This window comes from Megalopta genalis, chromosome 9 (genome assembly GCF_051020955.1).
Source record: "Megalopta genalis isolate 19385.01 chromosome 9, iyMegGena1_principal, whole genome shotgun sequence".
NCBI classification, from domain to species: domain Eukaryota; kingdom Metazoa; phylum Arthropoda; class Insecta; order Hymenoptera; family Halictidae; genus Megalopta; species Megalopta genalis.
In genome coordinates, this window is record NC_135021.1 from 19,937,766 (window position 1) to 19,951,119 (window position 13,354).

Sequence of the window (13,354 nt, forward strand, 5' to 3'; positions counted from 1 at the left end):
GCAGGAACTGGCCGACTAGTTCGCCCAAGTATCTTTCAGCCGGCTCTTCAAACGACTTTCACCCCCTTGTTTCTTGCGAGAAATGGGAATTTACTCGTGGAACTGCTCGTTTTTTCGAAAAGCCTGCTCTCTCTTGCTTTAGCCGCTGCGCGTTCGCATGTTGAATAAAAGATACGTTTTTCTCTTGTTTGCAACCGGCGCAGCCTGGTATAATCTCGCGAACGACCGCCGGGAAACGGCGATCGCCGACTCGGGTGCCTCTGTTTACAGAAGTGGATCAACGATCGTTATTAGATATAGTCTTATGCGAGTATATAGTTTTTACGTTTGTCAATGTTTAACGTTTCAATTTCGGGAACCATTTAGAAATGATCTGTTAATTTTTATTACCGAAAAACTTGTAACTGATACGAGAAAATCTCGGCCATCGTTATTAGTAGCTGCTAACGGTAAATGAACTGAATATTTCACGACCACTGAAGAGTCTAATGAAGTTTTTGGTTCGATGGAAACGTATTTAGATCGACAACGCGTGTTGCGTAATTGACAATTAATTAGCGCGCGCCTTCTCGTTCGTCCGGTGACAATTGTTCCAGAGCGCGGGTCCCGAATTCGGATGAATTTTGTTGGCGATGATACATATTTCGGTGTCTCTCATTAAAATGTATTACCATTAAAATGCTTTGCTAAATTGGGTACCGGCTCGAAGTTAATCAAAACCGTTTTTATCGCTCGGCCAACAGGAAGCGTCATGAACGAGTTAAATGGGAACCGCGAGAAATTTATTAGGACGTTTCTGGGTTAATGAGCATTCCACTGGCATCCCCGCCGAGATACGCAGCTTTGGGACGTATTATAGGCGTTTCCAAAATCAAATATAGTTGGCTGATGAATTAATACGACATGCGGTAATTTCTCACGCGTGACTTCGTCGTCATCGTGAGCAAGTACCGCTTCGGTTTTACCGTAGCGGTAAACCGTAAAGGCAACGCTATATCGAAAATTATGCTTTCAAAAAATACAGGTACAAGAATATTAGAACCAGGAATGGAAATATAATTTCGTATCTAGTGATTTCATTTTATTTTAGCTATTGCAGTCGTCTCAAACGTAAAAAAGAAAATACAAATATTGCAAGGAACTATAAATTTTGTTCATTTCTACTTGAATAAATGAAATTTAATGCAAAAGAAGATGATCGTTCTATTATTTGAAACTTCTACTATCTGGCCACTTTTTTGTGTCCCTATCGGTTCAAATATGGGAATCTCTACTGTAGCGGGAATAATCAGCGGACTCCTATCGCACGAATCACCTGGTTATACGAAAACTGGCTGTCTCCCATCGAGTTCGTACAAACATCTACCAGACTAAGAATTCACAAAACTGAGGTCACCGGTGCGTAGCAGCGAGCTATAACGTTGATTTCCGCATCGAGTCTTGGAAAATAAAAAATCGCTCGTACACGGACGGTAGAGGGCTGGTCAAAGGGACGATGCATATACCGCGGGCGATCGTCGCGTCGATACCAGTGAGAGTGAATTTTAAAGGGTGCTCTCGACATCGATATTCACAAGGTGACCCCGCTTTGATGCCGGTCTAGTCAACGATCGATAGATAAGTTACAGGCAAACGGAAATTCAACGGAGTATACGTACTATCGGATGGATTGCGCAATGTCGCATTGAAATTCAGCGACGACGCAGACTGAAAACTCGGGCGGGAGCTAGGAGACAGACGGCTTCGGAGACGCGGCCGGAGGGTGCGGTGCGGCGGACGTCGCGACGTACCAATGAAGAAGTTCTTTTTCTCTTCGGCTGGCCAAAGTCCACAGGAGACCTGGCCGTCGGAATCTTTGCGAGAAACGTCGGCTAAGAGGAAAAAGTGGCCGATGCACGGGGTGGAATGCCCGAGGAAAGATATCGCTCTCACACCCCCGCCGGTCCGAGAGACCCTAGCGAGCACTTCTCGGTACAGTTCTGCCGGATATACAGTCGGCGGTCGAAGCTGGCGAGTATAGCAAAGTCGAAAAGGTGGCCGGGAGTTCTATTTCATCGTGGCTTGTGGAGCGTGTCATGCAAAGTTCTATACTCTGGCGAAAGCCCTCGAAGTGTTATCGATAGCACGTCGGATCGCGGCGGGACGTTTCGTAAATAGTTAGACCGGCCCGGTGCCGGTAGTTACGATATTCGGGACACGGGACGGGTAGCATCGATATCCTCGGTTCGTTCATCTGAAAAGGTAAGACAATTTCTCAGCGCCGGTACCCGGGGAAAGCGGAGCGGAGATCTCGGAGCTCCGCCGCGCCAAGATAGATACCGGATCTCCGATTCCCGCTTCCGGAGATAATATTTATCGTTTCAGCCTGCAGCCGGAAGTCCATTGGAAACCTGGCCACTGATCGTTTAATACAGTTAATGCGGCCTGCGCCGGACCTCCAGGCTGTCCCACGGACGTCGCACCCCGCTCGCTACAGCGTAAATACATCGATGGGAATCTTAGCGGTCTATGCCTCGTGCCGGATGTCCACCGATACGGAAGCTGCAAGCCTGGAAGTTAGATTTCCACCGGAGAGAACATACAGTATTGGACAGCTATATCTTCTCTTTCTGTTTGCTGTCCTTTCGATCGAACGAGAGCGCTTTGCTTCATAGACTGTTTACATTTTCTGCCAGGCGTTAAGAAAGCTTGATTAGCTTCGTTTCATCCATGCTGAACAGATTCAGGATTCAATCGGACACACGTTCATATAAACGGTCTGGCATCTCGTCTCTATTATTATTACTTTAATCGCTAGATTGGTATTTATTTTAAAGCAAAACGATAGATTATTTCAATTCCACGCTTTGCAAAAATTGTACGTACTCGTCTAAAATACAGTTCAACGCAGGAATAAATTATAACTAGTTCCGATACCGATACAATTAGACAGAAAGAAAAGATATGAAATTATTAAATGAATAGATCGTAAGGATTAATTATAGTCTGTGTTACATTTTAATTTTAACGATCGGTTGTAAGGTTTTACGATGATCTAGAAAAGTCGATTCGAGTCGCGCAAATATCGATGATATATTCCATCGGACGTGAAAGATAATTTACTTCACAGATTTTAGCTTACAGGTGCATACGAAGTGATCTCCGTCATATGTTAAGCGTCGTGATCGTCTATTCATTTTCAGCGTTTCAATTTTGCTCCATTTGCGCAAAAGATTGCGCTTTAAAGGGGGGGGGGGGGAGAGGGAGCCGGATCGTCGAGGAATGCCGAGCGTTGCTTGAGAAACGGCTCTCGTCGTCTTTTCACGGAACAAATTGCTCGTGTATTAGTGGAAAATGATCTAACTGCTGGCTTCTCGAAAAAGGTAGATTGCGTCGGCTGAGAAATGATCGCGCTTAATCGTGATCACTCAATGGAATTGCTGCGGAATCCCGGCGCGATTTTAAATGAATTTCATTTGTGAAGTATTTGACATTCTCCCGACACACACACACAGGTCATGTTTTTCGTAAGATTTTCCGCCGACGCAAACAGTTCAATCTTAACTTGCATCGCGTGCAAGACTTTAATAATTATTTCTTTACAGTCACGAAAGACGTATTATACAGTTTACCTCGATCATGTTAAATGCATTTTATTCGTGCTAAAAGAAGAAATTATTGGTGACCAGACTGCGGTTCTTTATGCGTTTATGGCATGTACAGATTCTTAAATTGCAAGAGAACGCATGAACAAAAATACATAAAATCCGTAGAAAATATAAACTAAATATTTTGATTTCATGTAGTATCCGTCTTGAAGAAAGATGATTTCAAAAAACCTGAAACAACGGCCGAATTATGATCGGTCAGTCTATGTGCCTACCACATATGATAGTATAATAGAATGCATTTGTGGATTTGCATGTCAAACATTAGCTTGATACATGCAGATTAGTTTTACCGCATCATGCTTATGCCCGAGGCAATTTCAAGTTATAACGTCAACGTACCCAATCATATAATTAATGTACATCTACACAGTAATTTTAGTGAAACTAGGCCTCCCAAAAACCATCTCTGTTTAGACTTACGACAGAAATCAATGTTTTAGGGAAAATAAAAGATTGATATACAGTGGCCGACAAAAGTGTTCGTACACCTTTTAAAACGCAATAATTATTTCAAGACTGAACCAAATGACTCGAATTTTTTCTTAGATGATAGAGAGACTAGTCTACTAGACTATTCGAACCGACTATTAAATTTTGCTATTACTTGGAACGACATAACAGAAAAATTAATTCAACAGAAACTGAATTGAAATACTGAACCGTATTAAATTCGTGACCACTACTGTACGTAAGAAACTTCGATGCGACCCTCCCGCTTCGCTTTTCTTCAAAATAATGATTTGAGAATAAGTCACGGCGACACTTTCCATCTCCGTAGATAGTAACGAAGTCTCGTCGGGGAAGATCGTTTGGGAAACGACCGATAGAGTCGCTTCGATGGAGAGACGAGCGGATTAACGAAAAGAAAATCGATGGTACAGGGGTTATCGGTAATAGGAGGGGTTCGCGAAGAAGCTTCGAAGCGGAGCGAAAGGTAGAAGGAAAAAAGGAGCGAGGCTCGCTGCAAGGATTGGAAGTGAGGTGTAACATCGTGGAACCCCGAGAAGTTAGACCCCCCGGTAGCTGGATCGTGCTGGAAAAGTGTTTAGAGTCGCGAGTTATGCTCGACTGCGCCGGCAAATGAGATCGAGCGAAAACTCTTCGCACACCGTTCGAACCAATCCTCCCGCCGTGCCGGAATGTATCACTTCGGTGTAGACGCGCGTGATTAATGGGTTTCTCATGGAAAAGAATCTCGTTTACGTCGCGGAAAAGTATGGTGGAACCGATGGGAATCGGGTTACAATTGATTCAACCTATTGGAACCTGTTTTCCTTCAGTCAGCGGAAGACTTCCAGGAAACGATGGAACTTCTTCCGAGAATCCGAGACTCGTCAGCTATCGATATTGTGTAATTTCCGGCTTGATGCTATAATCCTCCAGCACCGGCAAAATATTTCCAATCGGTTTATCTCAACCCTTTGCCGTACCATTTCCTTCGCAGTCGCAACGGCTAAATGTTTATCGATTGTATTAATAATAATTGTAATCAATTTTGACTTTCTAGTTTTGGATTCATTAATTAAATATCTTTAATATTCTGGGAATTTTTGGGCGTCGATATTCGGCACTTAACGTGTTAAAAGCACGATAAACAGTTCAATTTGTTTCACGAATATTGATCATGAAAGGAATGCAATATCTATCACTGTCAACTTCCTAATGCTTAAGAAAGTATTTCCTAAAACTAATATACGGAAACGATGATAAATAAGGATTTTAGATCAGTAATAAAAATAAGATGCAAATTTTATTCAGCGATGCCAAACATTTGATTTCGTTTTACTACCCGCATAAAGTCCGCGACCTTCTACTGTCCCGATGCGGGTAGTCGTAAGTTGCAACGACCATCGGCACCTCCAGTCGCTCGGATGCGCTGAAACAGCTATAAACTATGATTGTTACACATCTACACATCGTATGCAAACATATGTTTCTGTTTTTATTTAGTACACAGTGGCCAGAGATCCTGGAATAATACACTATACAGATGAATACATAAAACAGCCAATGGAACAAACAAACATTGTACAACATAAAAATCTTAGAAAACGTTTGAAAAGAAGTTTCCAAGGATCCAGATATCAAACGTTCCGCTGTCAATAAAGCAATCACAGCGTGCAACACCACTTCCGAATCTCTTCAACACCCTTCTTAAACTCCACGCTAGAACGAAAGATGTAGCATAAAAAGCTAGGCGAAAATCCACTCTCACTTTCACCCCCTCTCACCGACTCCCTCTGTCTGATATTACAAAATTTACGAAACGCTCTCCGTTGCATTATTAATCCCTCAATTTCGTAGAGCCTTGGCCGAGTACACAACTCAATTATCAATGTAGTAGCACGCCGAAAAGTTTTTGTCCTGTCATGGATCAAATAAAAGTTCTATGAGCAAAAACGGTTGATAAAGAGGCGCGCCGACCTCGGAAAAAGACTCTCGCGAGGTCGCCGGAGTAAAATAAGCTGAAACGAGGCATGCATCCGTACACAAGAAACAGGGTGAAACAGCAAGGGGATCAAAGTATTGGTGAACATGATAGAGGAGCGTGTCCCGAAGCAGCGGAGAGCTAGGGCCAGCTCGTTGCTCACTCAAGAGACGAAGATGAATGGCATCAGCTTGAATCCCGACAGAATCCATCCACCTCCGACTTACCAGCCTGCAGGAGCCATTTTCTTCTTCTTCCTTCGGTTCTCCTTCCTCCGCTCGTCGCGATTACCTTCTTCCGGGAATTTTCGCCTCGATTTTTGCGAGCCTTATCGAGCGTCCGTCGATGAATTAAGATCGAACGGACAATGTTCTCGCGATCTCGCTTTAATTTCTTAACTTAATAGACCAATGTTGGATCCGTTGCCTAAAGTGTTTAAATTGCGAAGCCGGCCCGAGCAGAAGAGCTTGATCAACGAGAAACAACGAACTCAATAATAGATTGATATCTCTTTCGCGAGGGAGAAGATATTGGATTTTGTAGCGCGCGATAGCACCTGTAATTAAAATCTTCCGCGCGCGCGAGAGAGAGAAAGAGTGAGTGTGTGGGTGTGTGGGTGCGCGCACGCGTGTGTGGTTCGTGAGCGAGCGAGTGAGTGAGAGAGGGGGGGGGGGAGACAGAACGGAAGGCTTTAAAAGACGATGAGCGGACAGTCGTTTGGCACGAGTGCAAGAGAGAGAGGGAGAGAGAGAGAGAGAGAGAGAGAGAGAGAGAGAGAAGAATGCGTAAGCGAAACAAAGTATCGATATTTATAGTTTGAGCAGCGAATTCGGAGCGTTTTGACTTAATCAATTCTCAGAATTATTATGAAATAAAGAAAACATACTTTTATCAGCAAGTAATTAAAATATTCGGACGATATGAAATGATCTTTTACGTGCTACTTGCAACATATTTGCGATCATTCATTCTCGAGTATATGCAAATCCCGGTTAATATGAAACAATAGAAGACGGTATTAAAAAGTCATTTAGGTGTACGCGTTTAATCGTGGAAATGCTGAAACGGGATCTCACTAAATGCGTTCAAGACATTACCACGTAATTATGGTCGTAGCGAGGCGGCAAAAAGAATTTCGCTAGAACGCAACTCCGGAATTTAGTTGGAGAAAAAATTGGAAAGGTGTTCAATTAAGGGGGTCAAGGGGGGCGGGGGAAGGGGAATGCGAATCTCGGAGGCTTTTAATTAGCTGACCCTCCCGGTTTGAATGAAACCTAAGTTGTTCCGTGACAGGATCCGAGATTCAAGTCGAAATTGAATTTCGCCGAAGAATGAGACGAGTTCTTCGGGAAATCGAATCAGGACCAGACCTCCTGACACCTCGTTAGGTGGGGAGAATTCCATCGAATATCAACGACGGAAACGTTCGTCCCCGTTGTTACGTTATCTCTGAACTGTAAAAAGTGACGCGCATTCGCTTTAATATAATTGCGAGATAGACCTCCTATCTATGTATGAACGGTTCAGAAGACAGTCATTGTATATTTTGTGATGAATCTGTTCTATATTCCAAGTTCAATGTGGACTAAGATGTTTATTTATGATTTAAATAGTTGAGATAAATTACAGTGAATTAACGTGTGTTAACGTAAGTTAAACTTATAAAATCATGCTTAAAAATCGTGTTAAATTACTTCTTCATTAGTTCATAATAATAATAATGGATTTACTATTGTATTATATTTTTTAATAGGTACTCCGCTTTTTCCACGAAAAACTTTTCTGTGCGTCTAGTTTTCTCTCGGTTAAATATTTTTTGAAAAAAGAACTCTTATAATCCACTTCTGCAGAATCTAATTGAGATTTCCAGTGGCGTATTCTTTTTGCCATCTGACCTTCCGTTAATAGGAAAAATACGTAAGGTACCCGGTTGTATCCCACATTCCCCTAAGCGTAATAGATTTATAATCTTGACAAGATCTCAAAATATAATTGCTAATTTGAATATCATGCGCTTGTAACGTTAGCCATGGCACCAAGCTTCATTTACCAAAACATATAATACTCGTATTCAGAATCGTCATTGTCACAACTCTGTTTATATTTAAATGGTGAAATTCAATTACAATGTAATTGGATTAGCACAACTCTTCTTATATTTGTCTCTGTATTATATTCTTCTCTCTTTCAGAAAGTAAAATTCTGTATCCGCGCCTTTGAATATTTATTGAAAGCTGAATAAAACATGAATCGAAGCCACCGAATGTCTCTCTTCTCGTAAGAGGATCATGTTTGCTTGATCACTTTATGATCTTATTAGTATCTTTAGTGTATAAAAGCGCTATAATGCCAGTAGAACGTAGCTTCCTTCAATCTTCATAACCAGAAAGGGGAGATATAATGATGACTTAGTGGCAACGAACAAGAAGCGAACTGCCAGCTAATAAAACGATCTCAGAGCCGCTTCCAGTGTTCCATATAATTTCGTTACCAGTTTTAAGTGCGTAACTCTAATAGCTAGATACCATACATATAATCTAATATTGCTAACTCTCTAGAAAGTTAGAAACGTTCCATAGTTTAAAAGCTGCACTAGGTATATCAAAAGTTATGATAATATATTATAGTAAATTTACAATAGTTGTAAACATTTGAATCACTTTCTGTTAAACCTGTTCGAATATTTTTCTTCGTAACAGGTGGAATACTTCGCACCGAATAATTACTGTTATATGAAAGAAAACAAACGGTATTAAAATTGAGCGTCTTTTATTCAATTTTTAAATTTAGTAATAATTTAATAATTATTTATAACATAGCACAAATTTTTATCCAGTTTTCAAATTTAATATGAATTCTATTATAAATAATTACAACCAGTGGATTGAACTTGCAAAGAGGTGAATATAATATACAAAATAGTGCAAAAGCTGAGCATTGCAAGAAAATCAACGGTGATGCCACTCCTTTAAAGTTCGATCGACTCGATAGCAACGTAAGAAACCTGAAAGGACCAAAGTGCGGTTTTTTACCGAGGAGAGCTAACCCTTCGTGAAATCCCTGTCAAAGATGTTTAGGTTCATCTCGGTCCATAACGAAAGCCCAGAAGATCTCTGAAAATGGCGCGAGCCAAGAGAATGTGTTGAGGTAACAGGGCAGAGCGGAATCCTGCATGGTCTACGTCAACATGATCGAGGCGAAACGAGATAGTTCTCGAGGGAAACGCTTTGTCGAATCAGTTTTCGTTGTCTTTTATTACATTGCCCGTCACCGTTGGGTTTGACACGGCAATATGTTTGATCGCTGGCTTTACGAAGGGGGTTCCCGAGTCTCTTTCCGAAAACCATGTAACGGGCAACTATTGTATCATCGAAGAAATTTTGTGTGTCCATTGCTTCATTCTGACTTTTATTGTGATATTCATAAAATGTTTTAATACAATTTTAGATTATGGCAAGGGTTTAATGGAAATATGGATATAAAATAAAAATGTAAATTCTTCGACTTATAAATTTTCTAACGAAAAAACAATTGTGACTTTTCCAATGTATTTTTAGTGATTTTCCATTACAGAATCAGGTAAATTACTTTAATCCTACCATTTTTTGAAAGTTCAATTAGTTTTACATATCAATTCACTTTTAATGTACTATAATCACTTTAATATAATAGTCTAATAGTCTATATAATAGTCTAATAATAGTCTATATATGATAGTTTAATTTGTTGGAACCAGGGATACAATTAATCGATTCTCTACACACACACACACACACACAGTAAGTGAAACCAATAACTCCTATCAGCAGGAGTATACACTGTAACAAATTATTGAATTTTATAGTCTGTATTTCTCGTTGGAATAAAAAAGCCACTACACGTGCTAAATATATAATAGTATGTTCGATCAAAATTTGATTAGAATAATATCCAACTCTGCTGAGGAAATACTCTTAATGAACAGGGTTCGATGTTAAAACAGTGGAAAGCCGTACGTCTCCGATCTTTTTAACACGATTACAATCGCTTCCAATCTGTAGAACAATCGACAAAAGTAGTGTTTAATCTGGAGGTAATTTACAGCGGTTTAAATGAGCCGAGATCGATACCTCGAGGGACACTGCTGCGATGTCCCGACCAGTTTCCTCAGAATCCAATCAAGCTTTAAGGGGTTTCAACGTGACCATTCCGGAGATTGCGCCATGGTAATTTCAATTCGTCGCCCCGAATCCCTGATCGTCGGATTTCCGTACTTAATTGTTAATCATATGACGATCCACTGATACCTTTGCTCGCAGGGATCATGTCAAATATCCTCTCGATCTGCCCGGCTTGTAACCGGCCGAAACTACCATTTATACGTGGTACGAGCAAAACAATAAAGAGAGAAATTGCTTAACAAGCAAAAATCGCCGGAAATAGGTTAGCGACAACGGGTGTATGCGATACAAATCATTTAGCGAGGAAAAAGGGATGGATATTCGCACATTTTACCGCGACATTCGATAGCCTTGTATTATCGATGTTCGTTTCGAGATTGGGGGCGGGATAAGGGGGGGGGGTGGGAGATTTGAGAGTTCGTCGATAAAATCTGCGGAATCCTTGCCAGAAATGAGGTCATTCGAGCGGAATCGAACTTCTGTATCTCGTGATTTCCTTACGCGATTTATTTCCCCGATTTCTCGCGAAAAGGACGGAACATGTTTCACCGATCTCGTATTATCTCCCTCGCGACGCCAAATATCACAACTCCCTCGCGGACCGATAAAAGCGTTACCATCGAGTATTCGGAGATCGTTCGGGAATCGTCCGGGAATCGTTTGGTGTCATAACTCAATCGTTACACCCCGTGCACGGCACTTGTTCCAACCAGCCGATAAAGTTCGAGCTTCCCCACTTCGAGATTACGAATTGAACGATGTTCTACTTGTCCGATACGCAACCTCTAATTTTTCCCACAAATCTTTGAGTTCAGTTTAATTTGTTATGCTTCCAAAAACTTTTTACTTTTACATTTGTATATACATACGCAATGCGCGGCTGAAATTGTTACATTTTACTCGAAATCGATCCGCGTGTACTATTCGTATGTATAATCAGAAAAACGTTTGTCAACTGTTGGAAATTTCAATGTCTCCAAGTACTCGCATTTTCCAGACAATAAGACTGAAAATTAGAACGAAATGCTAGTGTAACTGTGAACGGAGTCCCAGGACAGCCAGTGGATGGGAGAGAACAGCGTCATCAGAAGTTAAGACTGTAGTATGCATCGAGTAGACTCCATGTTTGCTTCCATTCAGCATAGTTACCGTCTCGAAGAGCCATTGTCGGCGAAGGCTGCATATGTACTTCCAACTGCGTTTACATGTTGCCAACCCTTTCACCGAACTTCCTTGAACATTGTTTAGGTGTGCGTCCGTACACATTCAGAAGAAACCCTACACTATGTCGGTAGGTATGCGAGGTTTTTATCAACTTCCAGTATCTTCTTATTCAGTTTAGACGTACCGTTCGAAAAAATATTTGAATAAAGTTGCTGGTAAATAAAAAACATTTCTCAATTTTTGCATGAACACGTAAGACTTAATTATATTATATCATATTATATTTAATATTAATTAATTATTTATATTATTATTAATATTAATTCATAATGAACATCTACGTTTGTATCAATCTATTTAAAGCTGAAGTATCCGATTGATTTTCAAACGGGAAGTGAAATTAGAAGAGACTCGCTCGGAGCTTATCACAGAGAAATGTAAAACAATGTACGTTCAACGAACCTCTTATTCCTCGCTAACGAGTTCCCATCAATCTCGCGAAACACAAGAAAACCGTTGGAAAGATAAATATAAATAAAACCGAGGTTTTTCGTGGACCGACATCATCGATATATCGGAAAGCATCGCAAAATGAACTGCACGGTTGTTTTATCAAAGCTTATCCCCCGAGAGGCTTTATTTTCCCCTGTCATTCTCCGAGAACAGGATAAAGGATGCCCATTAATCAGCGTGTTCTTTGCTGGTACCAACTCCACAATTTTCTATACTTCGTTTGGGGGGATTGTCAAAAATTGACGCGGAACTTCGCGGACTTTATTCGATATTTTCGAACCAGCAAACTCTTCAGAACTGCATCAACAATGGTTCGCTCGCTGAGAATAATTTAACAGATTATCATGACACTGTTAATTATTTTCTATCGTTAGAAATTAATTCGCTCGATATAAGGAGGCGTTGAAGTCGCATGTACGGAGTGATTGAATAAGAAGCGCAAGTACTTTATAATTGATAACCTAACTAATCTTATATATGATAATAATTCATAAATGTGTTCCAAAGTCCGCAATGACATACACGAAAGATCATGCGATAGCGATAGGACTGAGAATCGGTTATACATTCTCGACACACTCCTCTACCTCAACGCCAAAACGGAACCTAATATTCGCGAACTTTGCAGTGTTGAATAACTCCATGGACTATATTTTGAGTAACTGTGCTAAATACAGATAGGTGAAGGTAGAATATCGTTTGCCAAATTTCCTACAAGTGCTACAAACGGCAGATTTATGCAAAAGAGCATTCGTCTTTCTAAAAGATATAGAAATAGATAGATAGGCAGACAAAAGTTACTTAATTTCGAGGGGCACATAATGAGATGTTAATCATTTTGTTATAGGTGTTGGCGCTTTTCAAGACGAATATAATGACCTATAAAAATGACCAATCGCAAAACAAACAAAGCTAAGGAAGCATCAAGTAATGCGTTAACTTTTTCCCTGAGAACAATGTGCGACTCTCATTGTCGGTATCTCATCCCACAATGAAATTCGGCGGAACCGAGGGAGCAAACAACGCGAATAAAGGGACCGCAGGGTAAAAATTGCGCATGCGAGGGGAAATAAAAGACAAGAGTCTGAGGGGGTGCGTTTCCCGGGGAGCAGAGCGTCGCAATTTTCACGAGCGACGCTTTATTAAAACCGCTAAGTCCATTTCAGTGTAATGAAATTAAAAGTAAACATCGCCCGCGATTTATTCCCGGCGCACAGTGTGATATTTCGACAACGTAGAAGGATTTATTCCGACATTGAATGTATTCAAAACATTTCCAAGTTATCCCTAATTTGAAAGTAATATCTCAGTATCTCGGAATAAGTATTATTCTTAATATTGTATTGCATTCGGATAAGATGAATATATACTCCACTCTTTAAAATGTATTTTTAATATTCTTTATTTTAAAAATGCCTACACGTAATATATGTCCCTCT

General features: G+C 40.6%; 1 protein-coding gene across 1 annotated transcript in view; it reads left to right on the top strand.

The window, feature by feature from the left end:
* Nucleotides 1-278: 278 nt before the first annotated feature.
* The window catches only part of LOC117224564 (uncharacterized), a 29,479-nt gene continuing 16,403 nt past the window's right edge, over nucleotides 279-13,354 (top strand). Inside the window, exons 1-2 of the mRNA XM_076524577.1 lie at nucleotides 279-2,241; nucleotides 2,365-2,583. The gene's annotated coding sequence lies outside the window, so the exon portion shown is untranslated. The remainder of the gene's footprint in view (nucleotides 2,242-2,364; nucleotides 2,584-13,354) is intronic.